Genomic DNA, 14,523 nt, shown 5'->3' with positions numbered 1-14,523 from the left:
TAATGATAGCTCTCATCCAGCCTGATTTTCCAACGCTCTTCAGGCAGGGTTGTCATATCAGGGAAATAAAGAGAGGAAAGGAGAAAGGAAAAAAAGACAAGAGGAAAACCATAGCCTATGATGAGCAAAACCAAAACAGAGGTGTGAAAACATTGCTCATTGCAACAGGGTATGTTTCCTTGTGTGCATGCATGTGTGTGGCGTTTGATGATTACCCACTTATTATTTTTATTCTAACCTTGCAGATAGGTTAGAAGAAAAGTCCAGGGCTAGAACAATGGCTCATGGGCCATCCTTAGGATGTGGTCACTATTGTTTGCACCGATCCCCATTGGACTGCTGGCTGCATGGGGTGGGGACAGGACTCACTCATGTCAGGAGGTGTTCTCAGCAGGTTATTGTTGAGATCTGATGCAAAGTTGGCATCAGGAACTGTTTGCTAATAGAATAACTGAAAGGAAGGAGCTTTCTCCTTCTAGTTTGACACTTTCATCTAGATATACTTGGAGAGCTTATAGGAGCCCACGATTTTCTTGAACAAAACATGATGAAAAACCACAAAGAGGCCTGGGGGACACTGATTAAATGTGCTGGAATCAGACAGACCTGGACTGAAGGTGTGATGTTGGGCATGTTGCATCAGTTTCCTATGGAGCAGGCGGGGGTGTGAGTCAGCAATAGAACAGGGGAGGTGTTGGCAGAGGATGGCATTCCATCCCTGGCGGGTCACTGCTCAGCAAACACTCGTTGGATGAATAGGTTGGGAAAGAACAGCTCTTCTTGGTGCTCTTGCCCTTGGATTCTCAGCACAGAGGCGATCCTGATGGCTGTGCTGTTCCAGCAGTGGGACTGCTGGGTGGTCTGGGTGTGGGTGTGGATTTGCACGGACCTGTGCATGCATTCCGTCGACGCTCCAGGACGGCACAGAAGGAGCCCAGGGAGACACGTACCCTCATTGAGACTTCTCCGGTCGTGGGCATGGAACCCCAGCCTGGCTCCCATTCATGCTGCTTCCCTGAGTCAGACCTGTGCTGGCCACTACAGAGGAGCCGGAGAAGGCGGCTGAACAGCGAGTCCCTGCAGTTTTGGGTGCTGCAGAGGCCGTGGAGTCTCTGGCAGTGGGTGCTGAGCGGGGAACAGATCCTGAGCACTGGGGTTTGGGGGATTCCTGAGACCAGTTCCTGGAGAAAGCCTTACTTCTGCACAGTGACACCCCTTCCATCCCGCTTCAGAAAGTACCACAGTGGTTCCAATGAACCAAACTGATCTTCGCTTATTGCTGGTTCCCTCTCTGCTCCATCTTGTACCAAAACCTGCTTAAAGTCGGCTGTGGGGTCACAAAGGTAGTATTAGACCAGGCCAACAGTGCCATGGGAAATCCCATGGGCAGGGGAGCCTGGGGGCCACAGTCCACAGGATTGCAAAAGAGTAGGACATGACTGAGCAACTAACACAGCCATCCCCAAAATGCCAGGGTTGTGGACTGGATGAAGTCGAGGTTGTGCATATTCACTCTAATTTTCACAGCAACCCTCTGGCTGTAATTATACCCATTTTGCACATGAGGAAACTAAAGGAGAAATGTTTTTTCTCTTTTCCCTTGGGGATTATGATCTGGTGGGAGGCACTGACAGATACCAGTTCCTATAAATGAGAGCAAGCTGGTGAGCCCATCAGAGGGCTGCAAAGGCACTGGGAGAAAGCAGGCTGGGATCCTCTTAGACTAGGGTGGGAAGGCTTCTGAGCAGTGGTGGGTTTTAACAGGGGGCTGTGAGAGACCAAAAGAATGTTGCCAGGTGGAGAGAGAAGGGGGTGGTTTGGACGGAGTGGAAGCAGTGGCCGAGGGCAGGGGAGTGAGGGCATGTGGGAGGAGCAGCGTCCTGCTGGGGTGCAGCTGGGTGCTGGCTGTGTGTGTGTGCCTGAGCGCGTGTTCATACATGTACACGGAAGTGTGTGTGTGCACTCGTGGGGGACGGAGGAGGATGAAAGCTCGGCCCAGCCCTTTGAGATTGACTCTGCAGGAAGCGGTCCTATCTCCCAGATGCAGACGGAAACTAAACCCCATTTCAACTCTCTATTATAGAATCTGTCCATCTTTTTAATAAGATGTTTTTAATGGCAGGGAAAGCCTACACTTTCTGATCAAGAGGGACCATTGGACTTGACATTTAATGGAAAACAGAGACCAGGTCTGCAAGAGACGGTGAGCAAGACGAGTACACGTTCTTACGGAAAGGATCCTGTGACGAGGGCAGGCAGGCCTGGCTTCTGCTTCCAGGACTTTGTCGGTGCCCCGCTGAGTCTATCTATATGTATGGTCAGATTGCTGCACACTGGCCACCCTGGCAGGCAGCAGCTTCTCCGACAGTCCGCTGACACATCACTCCTGTCGGGAAATTTAAGGGATGTCTGAGGATGTGGCTGTAACAGAAGGTCGAGTGTGCTAAGTACCCTGAAAGGGGTATGGGGAGTGCTGGGGAGCAAGGGGCACAGTTGTTTCCCTCTGGGGTCCAAGCGAACAGTGCTGTGGGGCAGGTGGTCCCACAGCATGGGAGTGGTCATTCTACCAATGGAAGCAGCCTGAGTGAGACTGGCTGGCCAAACAGAGTGTCTGGCAGCCAGCAGAGATCACGGGTACTGATGAGATGGGGAGGGGAAGCAAGTTTGGAAAGATTGGGGGCCTGGAGGGGGTCCTGAGGAGGGGTGCTCATCGAGGGAATGCCATTCCGATGCAGGAGAAAAAGGCTTCATTACGGCTGTTCCCAGGTTCAGGATTTCTCAGCTGCCTCTGAGGACCCCAGGAGTAAAGGAGAGGAACAAATGAATTGGCCAGGGTGCTCAGGGAATAGGCAACAGAAACTGACTCTGCACCTAAGCAAAAGGGAACTTATTGTAAAAGTATTTGGAATCAATGTGAAGACTGGAGACCTGGCTCAGAAATAGGCAGAAACCAAGGAAGCTTTATGGGGGTGGGGAGGGAGGAGGGAAGCAGAACAGTAGAAAGAGCTTCATGGTGGGAAGGCTGGGGTTGCCATCATTCCTGGACAGCTGGTCTACCTGCTCAAGTCTTGGACTCAGCAAGGGCCCAGTCTCAGCCTCGTATGAGTCACAGGTCTGCCCCTAGGTTTGGGGAGGGACTTGTCTACAGTCCCACTGATGATGTGAGCTCCCACGAGGAGACAGGAATGTTGTCAGAAAGGGGAAGTAATGGGGGGCCCAGAGCTGGACACTTGGTTGACGAGGCTGTGGTCCTCACTTGGCCCCTGGGGTATTGTCAACAAAGACAGGTTGTCCTTTGCCCTGGTGACCCCTGAAGTATCCATGTGCCTCACATGGGCTGGTGGCCTAGCCAGGGTGTCCCAGTGCCCCTACCCTGCAGATCGCTCACTCCTAGCTGCAGTAGACCCATGTCAAACAGGAGACAACCATTCCCAAGGCTTTGCAGCAATAAACGCAGGACAACATTTTGGTAGATTTAAAAACAAAAATTCTTCTAGCATAAGCTATTACTCTACCAGGACTACTGCAATAAAAGCTGGGAAAATATGACACGTGCTGATAGACTGAGCCATGCAAAAGTGACAAGCCATGTGATGAGATGGTATTTTGGGGTTGGGGATAGAGTTAGAAATAATTACAGTATAACCAAGCACAGCTTTCCCACCCCTCTTGCTGTGCTGCTGGGGTCTTGTATGTGTAGATTGAAGAGAAAAGGGAATCATTTGACTCTAATTTCAAGCCTTGTTCCTCTAATGGTTCCTTGTGGAATGATGTTAAATAATGACAACTATTACAGAGCCCTGTGCTGCTAGCTACTCTTGTCAATGGCAGCTGTGGCCTGTGGGGTTTGCCATTTCTCTCTGAGATTGGTTGATAGGGCCAGTCTACAGATGTTTGCAAATGACTTCCTCTTTAACTTGGTCACTGTAATTTGGGTAGTATCACCTGATGAACACAAATATCTTGAGCTTCGCCTTATATGCCCAACAGTTTGGACTTTTCATAGTCATGGAAAACTAGGAGAGCACAGATTAGCACACAACCAAGCCCCTAGTGATAGTCCATGAAAATATTATTCATTCCTCTGCTCCATCCCATCAACTCTGTTCCTTTCAAACACACCTGAGGGCCCTTAGTGAAGCTCAGTTTTTTACTTGGCACCAAAACTAGGGCTGAGGATGTAAGGTAAATGGGACAATGCTTCTCCCTCCAGAAATTCATAAAAAACAAAACCATTGGTTATAATAGTGTGGGAAGCTTTCTAGTAAAGATGTGCACATGGGGCTTAGGAATTAGAGAATGGACTCCCAAGCCAGAGTGTGGTGGACAGGAATCTAAGAGAGGATGATGCTAGAGCTGGGCACTGAGAGGTATGTAGGAGTTTGCCAGAAAAGGAGTCAGGGACTTCATGAGTCGTGATGTGGAGGCATGCAAGCAAATTGCAAGTTTAGGAAGAAATGACAAGCTAACTGGAACAAGGCAAGACCCTCTTTTTAATTTTAAAGCAATTATGCTTTTCTGATTGTTGTAATAAATGAATAAAATAGCTAAAAATTATCCAAATTCTTGGTGTTCCTGCACAGTCTCCTTCTCCACATTTCCCCTTCTCTCGCTCTCCTCCTCCTAGTCATTTCTCTCTTTCTATCCCTCTTGTTCCAAAATTGGGATGAAATTGCACGTACAGTTTTACACACTTTTATCCCTTACTGAATGTGCCATGAACATGTCCCTTGTTATTAATTATTCTTCATACATATTATTTTTAATGATGTTTAATATTTCCTCATATGGATGTACCATCATTTTCAAAGCCATTTCTCTATTGTGGAGCATTTAAGTTGTTTTCAGTTTTTTTGCCTTATAAATAACACTGCAACGAACATTGAGATGAAATTTTTGCCCATATTTCTGGTGATTTCTTTAGTATAAATTCCTAGAAGTCTAGATGTGGAATTATAGGGTATGAATCTTTCTAACCTTAGATCTATATCATTAATTGCTTTCTTAAAAAAAAAATGTACACCAACTTCTAGGTAAAGATGGCAGACTGAACACACTAATTTTGCCCCCTCTCCCCAACTACAGAAAGGGGACTTTTTTAAAAAGGCAAAAACTTGCAAGAACATGAAAGGAGAACAGCAGTACCATCTGGGAATCTGGGAAACAGATGGACGAGTGGTAACTGCTTTAGCAGATTTGAGAAGACTGCCTCCACAGCCGGTTGTGGAAAAAACAGAAAACCAACTTGATGTACGCAGCCAAGTCCTCAAAACATGCAGGAGTCGGGGCATCACTGAGTCTCTGGGAAGCTGTGAGTTGTTCCAGAAGCTGTCAGATCCCTAGATCTACCCTCTTACTCTGTTGGCTGGGTGCACAGTGAATCCCTTCACCTCTAACCCTTGCATAAGTTTGGACATTATTCTCTGCAGAAGGTAAAACCGAGCAACTCTGCGTTGGGCCATCAGACTCAGTAAGGATAGGGGTGCTTATGACACCTGATGGGGTATGTGAACCTGTGAGGGGTGGCTCCTGGGACTCCCAGATCTCACCTCCCTTGACCCCTGGAACACTGACAGCCAGGCTGATATCTCCAGGATGGAGACTGAAGGAATCTTCTTTAGGGAGCTTGTTAGCACAAGAGGAAAGACTGTAACGATACTAATGCATGGATATCCTAGATGAACCTATAGGGAAGTTCATGTTTGACTTTCCCTACCTGTGCGGAATGTCAGAGTTTCTAAACTGATTTTTTAGTTCCTCATGTTTAAGCATCTGAAGGCAACTAAGGATTGCCTGCATGCTCAGTCACATAGTCATGTCTGACTCTTTGCGACCCCATGGACTGTAGCCTGCCAGGCTCCTCTGTCCATGGGATTTTTCAGGCAAGAATATTGGGATGGGTTGCCATGATCTTCTTCAGGGGATCTTCCCTACCTAGGGATCAAATCCCTGTCTCCTGCATCTCCTGCGTTAGCAGATAGATTCTTTTTTTTTTTTTTTTTTTTTAAATAAATTTATTTATTTTAGTTGGGGGCTAATTACTTTACAATATTGTAATAGTTTTTGCCATACATTGACATGAATCAGCCATGGGTTTACATGTGTTCCCCTTCCCGGACCCCCCACCCACCTCCCTCCCCATCCCATCCTTCTGGATCATCCCATTGCCCCGGCCCTGAGCCCTTGTCACATGCATCGAACATGGAATGGTGCTCTGTTTCACATATGACAATACACATGTCTCAATGCCATTCTCCCAGAACGTCCCACCCTCACCTTCTCCCTCAGAGTCCATAAAATTGTTCCATGCGTCTGTGTCTCTTATTCTGTCTCGCATATAGGGTTCTTTTACCACTGCAAACTTGGGAAGCCCCTAAGGGCTACCAGACATCTAAAGAAAGAGGCCAAAGCAAACTATCAGACACATTAACCCCTACCTCACACCACACACAAAAAACCAAACTGGGATGAACCTTAAACCCAAATGCAAAAGGTACAATGATAAAACTCCCCAAACAAAACAGGAGAATATTGTCATGACCTTGAGGTAGGCAAAAGTTTCTTAAAAAGGATACAAAAAATCACTAATTATAAAATAAAATATTAATTGGAGTTCATTAAAATTTAGAATTTCTGCTCTTCAAAAGATACCAGTTAGAGAATGAAAAGGTAAGTCACAGAGTGAGACTAGATATTTGCAATTCATACATTACACAAAGGACTTCAATCCAGATTGTACAAAGAGCTTCCACAAATCAATAATTAAAAGCTAATCAGTAAACAAAATTGCTTGGAGATTAAAAGTCTTCTGGAAATAAATAAGTACTGGAAGATAAAGTCGAGGAATCTTACAAAAATAAAGCAAAAAGACTAATGGTTGAAAAATTGAAAAGAAGATGAGTAGACCAGTTCAGAGAGTGGGAAGACAGAAAATAGGAGAAAATAACATGTGAACTAATTCAAGAAAAATTTCCCAAACAAAAGGACATAGGTTTCAGATTGAAAGAACTCATGAAATTACTGTGAATCAAAAGAGAACCACAACACAAAATTTCAAGGCATTGAGGACAAACAGGCTATGAGCTGTCACAGAGACAAGAAATAAAATAAACCCACTACAAGAAAACAAATCACATTCACAGGGACAGGTGTCAAACTGGCTTTAGACTTCTCAGCCTGGAAGCAATCTGGAAGCTACAACATAATGAGCAAAGCCTTCAAAAAAGATGGCAAGAAAATGATTTCCAACCCCCACTCCTACTCAGCCTATCAATCAAATCTGAGAGTAGAGTAAACATTTTCAGAGTTGCAAAATCTTAAAAACTTTACATCCCATACACCCCTTTCTCAGGAAGCTGTTGCAGTTTATATTTTACCAAAATGACCAAGTTGACATAGGGAAGATTGGGAGGCAAGAAACTGGAGAAGCACCAACATGCAAGGCGAAAGGGCTCCCCAGTGATGGAGAAGGATGAGCTCTGGCTCCAGCTGAGGGTCAGACATGGAGGCAACAGAGCAAAGCATGTGAGCTGAGACAAAGGTGCAGAGATGTCACCACAAGGATGCCTTCTGCTCTTTCACTATCTTTTTATTTTTTGCACTAAAACTATTTTAAAAATTGTGGCAAAATTTATATAACACAAAATTTGTCATTTTAACCATTTTTAAGTGTACAATTCAGCGACATTGATTACATTCAGGATGTGGTGCAACCCTCACTTTACTATCTGTTTCCAAAATTTGTCATCACTCCAAACAGAAAATCTGTGCCCTTTAAACAATTCTCTTGTATTCTCACGCTTGTGCTCAGTTGTGTCCCCATGGACTGCAGCCCACCAGGCTCCTCTGTCCATGGGATTTTTCAGGCAAGAGTACTAGAGTGGGTAGCTGTGCCCTCCACCAGGGGGGATCTTCCCAGCCCGGAGATCGAATCCACATCTCCTGTGTCTCCTGCATTTTAGGCAGATTCTTTACTGCTTAGCCACTAGGGAAGCCCTCATTAAGCAACTACCCCCCACCCCCAATTCTCTCCCCTGGCAACCTCCATTCTATTTTCTGTCTATGAATTTGACTCTTCTAGGTACCTCATATAAGTGGATTCATACATTTGTCCTTCTGTGTCTGGCTTGTTTCATTTAGCGTCTCATTAGAAGTTTCATCACGTCATAGTATATGGACTTCATTCTTTTTTAATGGCTGAATAATACTCCGTTGTATGCATAGCCTATATTTGTTGGTTCCCATCCTTGAAAATCTGCTGATGCCTGATGGACCTTTCCTGTGTTTGGTGTCTTGGGCCATCTCTGCTTCTTGCATCAGCTCAGAATAGTCATTGCATTTCACAGAAGAGTCCTGCTTTGACCTCTTCTTGATGATAGGGGTGAGTCATGATGAGAAAAATAGAGCAGCCCACTCCCCCAGACATGTTCCTGCTGGGTCCCCAATACGTGTCCACACCCACACCCTTCCTAATACCCTGGCTGGGGGTGAGACCCCCTGGCATGAGTTACTCATGGACTCTCTCACTGACATCCCCAAAGGGGCTCTTAGGAATTCTCAGGGAAGCTGTAGGCAGACAATGACCCAGAAACTTGTTCATCTTATCACTTCTTGGGAGCCTTCCCATAGCGATGAGAATATCGCCCTTCCAGGACACAGTGAGCTCTATGACTGCAATTCGGTTTTTGTATGAATGGCTATTGGATTAATTTATATCTAAGTAGTTGTTGATAAAGCAGTAAAAATACTTGAGAAAAAGAAAGGTTAAACTAGCTTACATCCAGTCTAAGAAAAGTATCTATTTCACCACACAATATACATTTTTAGTATTTGTTAATTTTATGTGAGACATAAAGGCATTACTGTTTTATTTTCCTTTGTTTTGATTATTGGTGAGACTGGCCAATTTTTCTCATGTCTATTAGTTGTTTGTATTTATCTTACATTCTTCAGTCCATGCATCAAAAAATTTTCACATTGAGAACAACGCTGAGTGGGTAGGGACAACTTTTCATAACAATTCCTACTTCCTTAAGTATTTTTGCCCACCCATTAGCACACTTGTAGAGGAGATAGAGGCTGCAAAACAGGGTTGGGCACCTGGACCCCGTGATCACCATCAAAAGTACAATGCTGGTTATCCAGAAAGTCAAAGGTGCCAAAGAAATTAAGAAGCAAAATGTGGAATTGCTACAAAGCAGATGGAGTGTTTGTTTATCCTATAATCGCATCCATAGCAATCACAGGGGTTCATGAAAACCCAGCCCCGGTGCGCGGAGACAGGGATGCTCCAGGGACCCCAGGTGGGAGTGCCCGATGGATACTCTTACCTGTTGGCTTGTGGCTCTGGGCCCTGTGATTTTTGTCAAGATCCTGCTGGAAAACTCTCAAGATTGCATCCACTGGTGTGGTGGATGACCCATTTGTCCCCTCACTTGATTGTTTGCAAAGGAGGTCAGCATCTCTAAATGTGGCCTTTCTTCAAACTAAATTCCTCAGTTATCATCATATGTGTTTAAAGTAAGGTGTTTGGAACTGACACGCACACACTGCTATATTTAAAATGGATAACCAGTGGATAAAATAGATATCCATTTGGTTAAGTGGATAACCAAAATGGATAAGGATCTGCTGTACAGCACAGGGAACTCTGCTCAATATTGTATAACAAACCATCTGGGAAAAGAATTTGAAAAAAGAACAGATACATGTATGTTCATGACTGAGTCAGTTTGTTGTACATCTGAAACTAACCCAACATTGTTAACCAACTATACTCTAATATAAAATAAAAGTTAAAAAAAGAGACTACATGGGCCAAAGCACTAAACAGACATTTCTCCAAAGAAGACATACAGATGGCTAACAAACACATGAAAAGATGCTCAACATCACTCATTATTAGAGAAATGCAAATCAAAACCACAATGAGGTACCATTTCACACCAGTCAGAATGGCTGCTATCCAAAAGTCTACAAGCAATAAATGCTGGAGAGGGTGTGGAGAAAAGGGAACCCTCTTACACTGTTGGTGGGAATGCAAACTAGTACAGCCACTATGGAGAACAGTGTGGAGATTCCTTAAAAAACTGGGAATAGAACTGCCATATGACCCAGCAATCCCACTGCTGGGCATACACACCAAGGAAACCAGAATTGAAAGAGACGCATGTAACCCAATGTTCATCGCAGCACTGTTTACAATAGCCAGGACATGGAAGCAACCTAGATGTCCATCAGCAGACGAATGGATAAGGAAGCTGTGGTACATATACACAATGGAATATTACTCAGTCATTAAAAAGAATACATTTGAATCAGTTCTATTGAGATGGATGAAACTGGAGCCCATTATACAGAGTGAAGTAAGCCAGAAAGAAAAACACCAATACAGTATACTAAAGCATATATATGGAATTTGAAAGATGTTAACAATAACTCTATATGCGAGACAGAATAAGAGACACAGATGCATAGAACAGTCTTATGGACTCTGAGGGAGAAGGTGAGGGTGGGACGTTCTGAGAGAATAGCATTGAAACATGTATATTACCATATGTGAAACAGAACACCATTCCAGATTCGATGCATGAGACAAACGCTCAGGGCTGGGGCAATGGGATGACCCAGAGGGATGGGATGGGGAGGGAGGTGGGAGGGGGGTTCAGGATGGGGAACACATGTAAACCCATGGCTGATTCATGTCAATGTATGGCAAAAACCACTACAATATTGTAAAGTAATTAGCCCCCAACTAAAATAAATAAATTTATTTAAAAAAAAAAAAGAGAATACATATGGACAAGTGCCAACGTTTGTGCCATGTGGTTGTTAATAACCTTGAATGTAACTAAGGTATCCGACAGGGAAAGGGTAAGCCGTCTCATTCACTTGAAGGAATGTTACACATTTGTTAAAATTGACTTACTGGGAGTTTGTAATAAGACAGAAAAGTGCTTATAAAACGTTGGTAAATAAAAAGAAAACAGGACACCCTGCCATATCACTGTATTATCACAACCATAAAAAAGAAATAATCCATCCCAAAAAATAAAATCCTGGAACGAAATGCTCTGAAATGTTCCACTGGTTGTCCCTGGAAGGGAAACTCTAGGTAAATACCCACACTGCAATTCTTTCCATGTCCACAGTTTTCCTTAATGTGAAAATGACTACTTTTATGATGACGATCATTTATCACAAATAAGAGATGGGTGGAGGCTGACTATCCCACATTCTCCCAAGAGCTGCCTCTACTACCTGGGCTTCGGTCTGCCTTCACGCATCAGTTATGCAGACATATTTGAGAGCATCGCAACTTGTTTCTATGTTTGTTTTTAAAACCAGGGCAGGTGAGTGTGCCGACATGTGGATTCTGTTACTCTGCCAGGAGGCATGCGAATTAGCACAATCTTTCTAGAGGACAATCTGGCAACACTCAAGAAAAGCCTTGTGATTCCGCATAGTCTTTGATGGAACAATTCTACAAATAAGGATTTCTTCTAAGGAACTAATCCTGGCTGTTTATAAGAACGGAGTTGTAAGGTTGTCCATCACAGCAGAGCTTATAATAATGAACAATTGGAAACAACAAAAGGAGGCTGGTTAAATAAATTATGCTACACTCATGTAATGGCATCTTATGTTTTTGAAGGCTATTGAATAAAATGGAAATTATTCAAAATATTTCCTTATATGAAATAAGCTGATTATAAAGCAGTATATCACAGTGTGATCCTTTTTGTACTGAAATACACATGTGCTAATTAAAAGTAATGGAAAAATATACATGAAATGGGTAACTGTGGCTCTGTTTCTGGATGGCAGAAATAGAGATGATACTTACATTTTGCTGGACAGGTTCCATTGTTCATCCAACAAATACATCTCAACCCGTCTTCCTCCACGCAGTAGCTTCTGTCAGCAGGGTGTGTCCTGGGTGAGGCACTTGCTGGGTGAGGTCTGTTGTGCTGGCTGTTGTGCTTGTTGAGTGAGGTCACTGTTGTGCTCAGTGCACAGGGCCCCAGCCATGCTGAGAATCCTTCAGAATCAAGGTGACCAGCATAAGTCCTGCGGAAGTAAGCAACACAATAGATCGGTCAGTGCCAAGGGGTCTTTGAGGTGGCTCACTGCTTACTTTACAGAGGTTGTGGTAAACAAAAAAAATATTGTGGCTTCCTTGAAAACTGTGCATCCCGAGGAGTCTTTCAAATCACCCCCACCCATCCATCCATCCATCAACCCATCTATCCAATCACCCATTCATTTACCTTACCCGTCTCTCCATCTATCTATCTGCCCATAAATCCAACCACTCGTTTATCCACTTACCTACCCATCCAGTCATCTAGCCATTCATCCCTCCATCTATCTGACCATCTATCTACTCATCCACCCAAACAACCATTCACTCATCCACTCACTCACCCATCTATCCATCCACATGAACAGTTATCCACCCATCCAGCCGTCTACCCACCTAGCCATCTATTCACCCACCCATGCATCCATCCAACTGTCCTTCTCGTGGCTTCATTCACTTTAAAAATACTGACTGGGCATCTACAACTTGCCAGACCCTGTGTTTGGTTGGTGCCAATGTAAAGGGCACGTGCCCCACCCTCAGAGAGTTCACAATGGAGGCTGTCTCCATCACTCACACAAAGAAGGATTGTCGGCAGCCTTGCTGTGGCCTAGCGACCAGGTGGCAACCTTGGGGTCTCCACCCAGACTTGGCTGAGAGGATGTGTGGGGACAGGGGAAGCAAACTTCCTGGGGGTGGAAGCATTTGGGAGTTTCCTCTGACATTAGGACAGGGAAAAGGGCTTTGTGCTGGGACCTGGACTCCATTCCTCTAGACTTCCTGGGGAGTGGCTGATCCTCAGGGCGGATGGGATTATGGGGTGCTGGGGAGGCCACACTGAGCCCTTTGTGTCTAAGCTCTTTTTTCTGGGCCCACCAGCTGCACTGTGGAGAGCAACCTGATCTGGATACCAGATAGTTCTTCCAGAAATGTTCTGATGACGCTAGATCTCTAGGGCCTTGCTGATGCTACAAAGTGGGTCAGAACCCCCAAAATGACTGAAATTGAATTACCAGATAACTCAGTCCATGGGTTTCTGACAAGGTTCAATTTAACTCAGAAGAGTAAAAGTGATGACATTTATTGAGTTTTTGTTGCTATGGACTGAAATTCTACCACTTAGGCCTGGTTTTCAGGCATCTTTCTTGACCTCAAAGAGTGATTCATATAGAGACCGGGGTCAAAATTCTATGATGTTTGAAATTTTAGGAGATCTGTGAGATTCCTCCCCAAAGAGGTAACAGTTCACATTCTCACCAACTTCCCTGTACCCTCGTCCACCCTGGATGCGACCAACAGTTTTTAAGTTTTGACGCTCTGATGGGTGAAGGATATTATTCTGACGTGAATTTCTCTGACCACTGATGAGACTGGACATCTTTTCATGTTTATTGATTATTTGCACCTTTTCTTCTGTGACTAGTTGGTTATAATTGCAGGTGATTTGCCCTGAGACTCTTTGCATTTACAGTAAGTCCCTGAGAAATTGTTCTCACTCATCACATCTGGAAATAGATGTTCGGTCCTTTAGTACCTGCAGTTAGCTTGGACCTTCACTATAACATCCAGCTTGTTTGATTTTGTGTGGGGGAAGTTCGTGAATCTGTTCACTTCCTGCTTCCTTTCTCAAATGACTGGAGCCCGCATCATAGACAATGTTAGTCTGTCTGTGTTTTATGCCAGACCGAACTCCTCGATGGCAGAGATTGAGACCCATTTTACTTTGTGCTTATCCTTTCCACTATTTAGTGGAAAACTCTGAATTGAGACCTCAAAGCTTTTCCCCACACATTGTTTGTAAATTATAATTTAAAAAAGTTATAATTTCATTTTTCCCTTCCCTTTTAAAAATGTATGTATTTACTTATTTGGCTCCACTAGGTCTTAGTTGGAGCGACTTCACTTTCACTTTTCCCTTTCATGCATTAGAGAAGGAAATGGCAACCCACTCCAGTGTTCTTGCCTGGAGAATCCCAGGGATGGGGGAGCCTGGTTGGCTGCCGTCTATGGGGTCGCACAGAGTCGGACACGACTGAAGTGACTTAGCAGCAGCAGCAGCAGCAGCAGGTCTTAGTTGTGGCATGTGGGATCTATTTCCCTGACCAGGAATTGAACCTGGGCGCCCTGTGTTGGGAGCGTGGAGTCTTAGCCACTAGACCACCAGGGAAGCCCATAAGTTATAATTTTTTTAAAAAAGAGTACCGTTACAGTGGAGATACAGCAGATAGTGCCCTACCTAAGTGGGGGCTCCTGGGTGGCTCGGTGGTAAAGAACCCGCCTGCCAGTGCAGGAGACCTAGGAGACACTGGTTCAATCCCTGGGTAGGGAAGATTCCCGGAGGAGGAAAGGGCGACCCACTCCAGTATTCTTGCTTGGGAAATCCCATGGACAGAGGAGCCTGGTGGACTACAGTCCATAGCGTTGCAAAAGTTGACTGAGCA

At 44.6% G+C, this 14,523-nt stretch overlaps 1 long non-coding RNA gene across 1 annotated transcript; it reads right to left on the bottom strand.

The window, feature by feature from the left end:
- Positions 1-2,095: 2,095 nt before the first annotated feature.
- On the bottom strand, positions 2,096-12,637 carry LOC145523448 (uncharacterized). The gene is made up of 3 exons (XR_014066564.1): positions 12,499-12,637; positions 11,846-12,069; positions 2,096-2,386 (listed from the first exon to the last, which is right to left on the bottom strand). It is a non-coding gene; the product is annotated as an uncharacterized LOC145523448 (long non-coding RNA).
- Positions 12,638-14,523: the final 1,886 nt, after the last annotated feature.

The sequence above is a fragment of the Giraffa tippelskirchi genome, chromosome 2, assembly GCF_054371585.1.
Source record: "Giraffa tippelskirchi isolate mGirTip1 chromosome 2, T2T-mGirTip1v1.2.pri, whole genome shotgun sequence".
NCBI lineage: Eukaryota > Metazoa > Chordata > Mammalia > Artiodactyla > Giraffidae > Giraffa > Giraffa tippelskirchi.
This window is presented reverse-complemented; position numbering and strand designations above follow the sequence as displayed.